At 46.5% G+C, this 8,620-nt stretch overlaps 1 long non-coding RNA gene across 1 annotated transcript; it reads right to left on the minus strand.

Annotated features, from left to right (window-relative positions):
- Nucleotides 1-368: 368 nt before the first annotated feature.
- LOC116724616 (uncharacterized) lies at nucleotides 369-978 on the minus strand. Its single transcript, XR_004340165.1, has 3 exons — nucleotides 807-978; nucleotides 542-730; nucleotides 369-460 (listed from the first exon to the last, which is right to left on the minus strand). It is a non-coding gene; the product is annotated as an uncharacterized LOC116724616 (long non-coding RNA).
- Nucleotides 979-8,620: the final 7,642 nt, after the last annotated feature.

The raw sequence follows: 8,620 nt of genomic DNA on the forward strand, positions 1-8,620 counted from the left end.
CAATCTTTCCAAGAAGAACATTCTTGACCGGTAAATAGGAAATAAATATATGTGATTTGCTGAATAACAGATTTTTCCCTGTCTCCTCAGACTGAGTGACTGTAACCTCTCAGAGAGAAGCTGTGAAGCTCTGTCCTCAGTTCTCAGCTCCCAGTCCTCGAGTCTCAGAGAACTGGACCTGAGTAACAACAACCTGCAGGATTCAGGAGTGAAGCTTCTCTCTGCTGGACTGAACAGTCCAAACTGCAACCTGGAAACTCTCAGGTAAAATGTTCTCAATCCTGGTGAAACCAGATTTCTGTCCATTACTGTCATGTTTGGTTCCAGTTTACGAACCCACATGCACGAACACAATCAGGAGACGCGTGTGCAAAACAATAATGAAGTTTATTGACAAGAGGGAATAGGGTTGGGGAGAAAACACGGAGCAGGAGTCTGGAAGGGGCAACCAGTTCAGCCACTGTCAACGAGGAGAAGCTGTTAGAATATACGAATCCAGGAAGGTGGATGAATATATATGTTGACGAAGGGAAAGGCTTACTAGGAGCGGATGGATGTTTCCTTTGGAGCAACAACGGACCCAGGGGCGGCGTGGAGAGGCAACGAACCGTTGGAGGGCGGACAGGTAAGTCAGGCTGAGTGGAGGAGCGAACTGACGGCTGGTCGTAGTCCGGGACAAACGACCCACAGAACTCTCCTCTCGGAAAACTCCGGAGGAATCCAGGTAAACCTGACAACAGGAAAAAACACAGGAGGCGATTATCTCAGGAAATGCTCAGAGGGCCTACTCAGGAACGATTTGTTACCAAGGTAAACAAACACTCAGGCAAGGAAGTGTCAGCTCGCCGCTTCTTAAATACTCCCAGCCTCAGTCAGACAATGCGCCACAGGTGTGTCCCCGGGTTCGACCCCACGCCTCTCCAGGGGCTCTGCTCCTAGGCGGCATCTGGTGGAGGAAGTGGGAAGCAGCAGGCTTCCACAAAAAACAAAAAAAAACAAAACACCGATCCTGACAATTACATTCGATCAGTTATGATGCAAATGTTTTTTTCAATAGTAAAGTAAAATAATAATAGATGTCTTACTGTGAGATGGGTAACCATGCTAAGTCTTGACACACAAACATGACTGGTTTTCCTTTACTGCAGCCTGAATGAACCAAAAAGAGAGATATTTAGAAAGGTTGGGTTCAGGCTTCCATTGATAATGTAGCTCTTAATACTTGACAGATTCCTGCATCCTGGTGCACACAAGGAGCATTATTGCAGATCCTTCCTCCCAGCAGTTGCTAGACTTCCTAATCCATTGTACATGTGACTGATGTTGATTTTTATTACCTACAGAACTGGAAGCTCTCAGGTATGGAGGAACCTGCTGCAGGAGAGAAGTTCTGATAGAGGAGGAAGAGGGAGAAATGTCTTTAGTCAGTCGGCTGGGAATCATTTAGTTTGAAGCTAAATTTGTACTTTGATAATTAAATATTTAGTTTCGAACAATGGGATTTATAAGTGAATGAATAATATGGTGAAAATATAACTTGATATTCTGAACATCCTTTTGTCTCGTATGACAGTTGAATAACTAAAATTATTCCTGTTAATTTTGACTGTGTAACTTTGCAAAGAACAGTCTATTACCATATAGCACCATTTTTCACATGGTACTGTAAGAACCTGGGAAACCGACCCATCTACTGGAACCACAATGACATGGTAGTCAGAGCAGCAGGGGGCCAAATATAGCTCCATGTGGAACCAAAAGGTTGGAGAGAGAAAATCAGTTTGAAACTGTTTCCTATCAGAGTTCAGTTTGTCTCTCTGTCTTCACAAACCAGGAGCATCATGGGCTGGGCGGGGCTTCCACTGATGGATCTACTGAGAAAATACAAGAAGCTGATTGGCTGATGGGCAGGAAGTTAGACTGTTCAGAAAAATTACATTAACAGATATTTTTGGCATTGAAGAGATATGGCTGAGAGCAATTGTAGATTCTAGAATAACTGGAAATGTTTCAGTAACAGGAAGAGGATGAGCAACATGTTAAATAATCATCTATATTCAGAGAAATAAAGTAGAGGAATTTATCTAGAATATATATAATACAAAGTCAGAACCTTCTTGAAATTCACTGTTTACAGACCACAAGAAATCTTTCAACCTAAACAGTCATTAATATCTAAAATAACCCTTTGAAGAATTTTAATTAATATGAATAACAAGATTTTATTTCCTTTTGGGATCAGTAAGCTGTTTATTAAATTAATTTTAAGTATAGCAGTAAAAATAATAATAATTTGAATTTAAAGAAGAGATAACTATTATGAACTTTAGATTAAAAACAGTATAAGCCCCCACAGTGGAGCCTGGGCGGGCTCAGTCCAAAGAGGGAACATGGGGCCCCCCTCCCTTGGGCCCACCACCCATGAGAGGGGCCAAAGGGGTCGGGTGCAGTGTGTGATGGGTGGAGGCTGAGGGAGGGTACCCTGGTGGTCCAATCCTTGGTTGCAGTAGCTGGCTCTTGGGACGTGGAATGTCACCTCTCTGGTGGGGAAGGAGCCGGAGCTAGTGTGTGAGGTTGAGAGGTTCCGGCTAGAAATAGTCGGTCTCACCTCGACGCATGGCTCTGGTTCCGGAACCAGTCTCCTTGAGAGGGGCTGGACATACTTCCACTCCGGAGTTGCCCAAGGTGAGAGGCGTCGGGCAGGAGTGGGCATACTTGTTGCTCCCCATCTCGGCGCCTGTACGTTGGGGTTTACCCCGGTGAACAAGAGGGTAGCTTCCCTCCCACTACGGGTGGGGGGACGGGTCCTGACTGTTTGTGCTTATGGGCCGAACGACAGTTCAGATTACCCACCCTTTTTGGAGTCCTTAGAGGGGGTACTGGAGAGTGTTCCTCCTGGGGACTCACTTGTTCTACTGGGAGAGTTCAACGCTCACGTGGGCAATGACAGTGAGACCCGGAGGGGCGTGGTTGGGAGGAACGGCCCCCCTGATCTGAACTCGAGCGGTGTTCTGTTGCTGGACTTCTGTGCTCGTCATGGATTGTCCATAACGAACACCATGTTCAGGCATAAGGGTGTCCATATGTGCACTTGGCACCAGGACACCCTAGGCCGCAGTTCGATGATCAACTTTGTCATTGTTTCATCGGATCTGCGGCCGTATGTCTTGGACACTCGGGTGAAGAGAGGTGCGGAGCTGTCCACTGACCACTACCTGGTGGTGAGTTGGTTCCGGTGGTGGGGGAGGAAGCCGGTCAGACCTGGCAGGTCCAAACGTGTTGTGAGGGTCTGCTGGGAACGTCTGACGGAATCCCCTGTGAGACGGAACTTTAACTCCCATCTCCGACAAAACTTCGAACACGTCCCAGGGGATGTGGGGGACATGGAGTCTGAGTGGACCGTGTTCCGTGCCTCCATTGTCGAGGCGGCCGATCGGAGCTGTGGCCGCAAGGTTGTCGGTGCCTGTCGCGGAGGCAGCCCTTGAACCCGTTGGTGGACACCTTCGGTGAGGGATGCTGTCAGGCTGAAGAATGACTCCTGTCGGGCCTTTTTGGCCTGTGGGACTCAGCTGATGGGTACCGGCGGGCAAAGCGGCATGTGGCTCGGGTGGTTGCTGAGGCAAAAACTCGGGCGTGGGAGGAGTTTGGAGAGGCCATGGAGAAAGACTTCCGTACGGCTTCAAGGCGATTCTGGTCCACCATCCGGCGTCTCGGGGGGGGGGAAGCAGTACAGCACCAACACTGTTTATAGTGGGGATGGTGTGCTGCAGACCTCTACTCGGGACGTTGTGGGCCAGTGGGCAGAGTACTTCGAAGACCTCCTCAATCCCACCAACATGCCTTCCATTGAGGAAGCTGAGCCTGGGGACTCTGGGTTGGGCTCTCCAATCTCTGGGGACGAGGTCGCCGAGGTGGTTAAAAAGCTCCTCGGTGGCAAGGCTCCGGGGGTGGATGAGATCCGCCCGGAGTTCCTTAAGGCTCTGGATGTTGTAGGGTTGTGTTGGCTGAAGCGACTCTGCAATATCGCATGGACATCGGGGGCAGTTCCCCTGGATTGGCAGACTGGGGTGGTGGTTCACCTGTTCAAAAAGGGGGACCGGAGGGTGTGCTCCAATTATAGAGGGCTCACACTCTTAAGCCTCCCTGGCAAGGTTTTTTTCAGGGGTCCTGGAGAGGAGGGTCCATCGGATAGTCGAACCTCGGATTCAGGAAGAGCAGTGTGGTTTTCGTCCTGGTCGTGGAACACTGGACTAGCTCTACACCCTCGGCAGGGTCCTGGAGGGTGCATGGGAGTTTGCCCAACCAGTCTACATGTGTTTTGTGGACTTGGAGAAGGCGTTCGACCGTGTCCCTCGGGGAGCCCTGTGGGGGGTTCTCCGGGAGTATGGGGTACCAGGCCCTTTGATACGGGCTGTCAGGTCCCTGTATGATCGGTGTCAGAGTCTGGTCCGCATTGCCGGCAGTAAGTCGGGCTCGTTTCCGGTGAGAGTTGGACTCCGCCAGGGCTGCCCTTTGTCACCGATTCTGTTCATCACTTTCATGGACAGAATTTCTAGGCGCAGCCAAAGTGTTGAGGGGATCCGATTTGGTGGCCTTAGGATCTCATCTCTGCTTTTTGCAGATGATGTGGTCCTTCTGGCTTCATCGGGTCGTGATCTGCAGCTCTCGCTGGAGCGGTTCACAGCCAAGTGTGAAGCGGCCGGGATGGGGATCAGTGCCTCCAAATCCGAGGCCATGGTCTTGAGCCGGAAAAGGGTAGAGTGCCTTCTCCGCGTCAGGGGGTGTGTCCTGCCCCAATTGGAGGAGTTCAAGTATCTCAGGATCTTGTTCACGAATGGGGGAAGAAGGGAGCGGGAGATCAACAGGCGGATTGGCGCAGCATCTGCCGTCAAGCGGGCGCTGTACCGGTCCGTCGTGGTGAAGAGAGCTGAGCCAAAAAGCGAAGCTCTCAATTTACCGGTCAATCTACATTCCCACCCTCATCTATGGTCATGAGCTTTGGGTCATGACTGAAAAAACGAGATTACGGATACAAGCGGCCGAAATGGGTTTTCTCCGTAGGGTGGCTGGGCTCTCCCTTAGAGATAGGGTGAGAAGCTCAGTCATCCGGGAGGGACTCAGAGTAGAGCCGCTGTTCCTTCACATCGAGAGGGGCCAGTTGAGGTGGCTCGGGCATCTGGTCAGGATGCCTCCTGGACGCCTCCCTGGTGAGGTGTTCTGGGCACGTCCCACCGGGAGGAGGCCCCAGGGAAGACCCAGGACACGCTGGAGGGACTATGTCTCTCGGCTGGCCTGGGAACGTCTTGGGATTCCCTCGGAAGAGCTGGAAGAAGTGGCCAGGGAGAGGGAAGTCTGGGCCTCCCTTCTGAAACTGCTACCGCCGCGACCCAACCCCGGATAAGCGGAAGAAGATGGATGGATGGATGGATAAGCCCCCACAGGGTTTAATAAAACCTCTTTGTTAAAAACATTACTGGTCTGGACTTTGTATTTTGTGAGTTCTGTGTGATGACATGAGGATTGTAACATATTGGTGGCCCATCCTATTCCAAAAAAATGTTTAAAAACATATTTGGAGGGCCGTTCAATGTTGTGAAATTTATGAATGCAATTTTAATTGTGGTAACTTCTGAAAGTGTGTTTTCTATGTGTTTAGTAACCTTTAGTGTCAGGTTGGTAGGGTGTTTTCAGAACTTTTTAATTTAAATACTGGGTTAAATTTCCCTATATTAAATGCTTGGCTAGTGCTTGTTTTTGGATTGTTTTAGGAGCAAATTTGTTTCTATTTTTTTCCCACATTAGTTTTGTTGTGACTTTTTTCTCAAACAAAAGGAGTTTTTTGTACAAGCCTTTTATTGAGCAATATTGATTGTTGTTCAAAAAATGTTTTTTGTGAGTTGCAGCCCCGTTTTCCATCTCCGTATTCAACAGTTAAAATATGGAAAGATGAAATTGGCGTTTTGCTCTGCTTTGATTCAAGCTGGTGTTTTCCCTCAAACCAGCTCTGATGCTGATCCTCAAACTAAGCCTGATGCTGTTCTTCAGCCCAGCCTTGATTCTCAGGCTTCATTGGACTCTTTCTGTTAAAACTGACATGGGATTAATTTAGTTCATAGAGGAATTTAATATTTCTCTTGCCAGCCTCCTTGTTTCCTTTAGTTCTGTCCTTCATGACTGGAGGCCCATCTATAGACTGAACCAGTTCACAACAAAAGGCAACATAATTATATGTAAAACAGTCCCTTAAATCAATAAAGAGGAACATTGTTGACTGGGAAAAAACATACATTTTGAATAATTGTTTAATAACAGATTTTTCTCTCTGTCTCCTCAGACTGAGTGGCTGTAACCTCTCAGAGAGAAGCTGTGAAGCTCTGTCCTCAGTTCTCAGCTCCCAGTCCTCCAGTCTCAGAGAACTGGACCTGAGTAACAACAACCTGCAGGATTCAGGAGTGAAGCTTCTCTCTGCTGGACTGAAGAGTCCAAACTGCAACCTGGAAACACTCAGGTAACTCTGGGCACTTGACAAATTGCTGCATCTTAGGTGGAAAAAGAAGCATAATTACAGATTCCAGCAGTTGCTTGGCTTTCTTATTTTTTCCACATGTTACAAATCCATCCATCGATCCAGCGAGCCAGCGATCAGTTCAGACCTTGGGTTCTACTTCAATGTTCTCTTATTCATCATGTGATGAATTGTGTTTCTGCAGCTTATCAGGCTGTTTGGTCTCAGAGGAAGGCTGTGCTTCTCTGGCCTCAGCTCTGACCTCCAACCCCTCCCATCTGAAAGAGTTGGACCTGAGCTACAATCATCCAGGAGACTCAGGAGTGAAGCTGCTGTGGGATGAACTGAAGGATCCACACTGGAGACTGGAAGCTCTCAGGTATGGAGGAACCTGCTGCAGGAGCAGAGAAGGTTTGATAGAGGAGGAAGAGGGAGAAATGTCTTTAGTCAGTCTGCTGGGAAACATTTAGTTTGAAGCTAAATAGTTAGCTTGTTGCTCAAATTAACAGCTTTTGTCTGTTGCTGCTCAGTTTTCCATCTCTGTATTCAAGCAGTTAAAAAAGGGAAAGATGAAATCTGAGATTCTCTCTGCTTTGCTTGAAGCTGGTGTTTTCCCTCAAACCAGCCCTGATGCTTTACTTCAGCCTAGATTTCCACTGGACTCTTTCTGCTAAAACTGACACTGGATTAATTTAGTTCATGGTGGATTGTAATAGTTCTCTTGCCAGCCTCCTTGTTGTCTGTTGTTCAATCCTTCAAGACAGGAGAACCATCTACAAGATGAGCCAGTACACAATAAAAGTCAACATAAAAATATGTGAAGTAAAAATTCCTTTCAATCTTTCCAAGAATAAAATTCTTGACTGGAAATAAAGAAATAATTTTTTGTGATTTGTTGAATAACAGATTTTCCTCCCTGTCTCCTCAGACTGAGTGACTGTAACCTCTCAGAGAGAAGCTGTAAAGCTCTGTCCTCAGTTCTCAGCTCCCAGTCCTCCAGTCTCAGAGAACTGGACCTGAGTAACAACAACCTGCAGGATTCAGGAGTGAAGCTTCTCTCTGCTGGACTGGAGAGTCCAAACTGCAACCTAGAATGTCTCAGGTAACTCTGGACACTTGACAAATTGCTGCATCTTAGGTGGAAAAAGAAGCATTATCACAGATCCCAGCAGTTGATTGGCTTTCTTATTTATTCCATATTTATTTCCTTTATTTAACCAGGTAATCCCCATTGAGATCTGCATCCCATATTCAAAAGGGACCTGGGCAGAAGTCTGTAATACACAGCAACCTGGTTACCAAATAAAACAAATTAATACATGCGCACAAGTGTAAAACAATAGAAAACAATTTACAAGCAGTGACACTGTTTAATAGAATCTCGTTGCCTGTTTTTAAGAACCGCTCGAAATAAATCCAATTAAATCAATTCTGATATCTCGTGTTCAGATCGGAGCTAATTCCAGGCTGTAGGAGCCATCACACTGAATGCTTACTTCCCCTTCTCAGTTCGAACGCATGGAACTTGCAAAAGAAAAATGTTATTTGAGCATAAAGGATGGGAATTAACAGATCTATTCAAGAGAGAGTTTAAGTATGCTGCAGGCAAGCCGAGTAGAGATTTATAAATCAGGATCATCAGGTGATTTTTTCCCCGTACGCTTAAAGTAGGCCATTCAGCTTTTGCATACAACTCATAATGATGTATAAAACGAATACAATGAAACAGTATTCAATGATTGAAGGCATTTGGTTGAAGAACTCATATATAAAACATCTCCATAATCCAGAAGTGGCAGGAAGGCTGCTGCTACTAATTTACTTCTAGCTTTGAGAGACAAACAAGATCGATTTCAGTAATAAAACCCAATCTTCATTTTCAGTGTTCATAACAAATTTGCTATGTGATTTTTAAAAGATAGTTCTTTATCTAGAATAAAACCAAGATATTTATAATTACTGACAAACTCAATTTGTGCTCCTACAGCAGTTGTAAGCAATAGAGAGATTTCTGGTAGTTTTCTAGAGTGCGAAAAAGTCATTGCTTATCCACATTCAAAACCACCTTCAGAGTTTGTAAGCAGGTTTGAACATGTTACAAATCCATCCATCCAT

The sequence above is a fragment of the Xiphophorus hellerii genome, chromosome 8 (genome assembly GCF_003331165.1).
Source record: "Xiphophorus hellerii strain 12219 chromosome 8, Xiphophorus_hellerii-4.1, whole genome shotgun sequence".
NCBI lineage: Eukaryota > Metazoa > Chordata > Actinopteri > Cyprinodontiformes > Poeciliidae > Xiphophorus > Xiphophorus hellerii.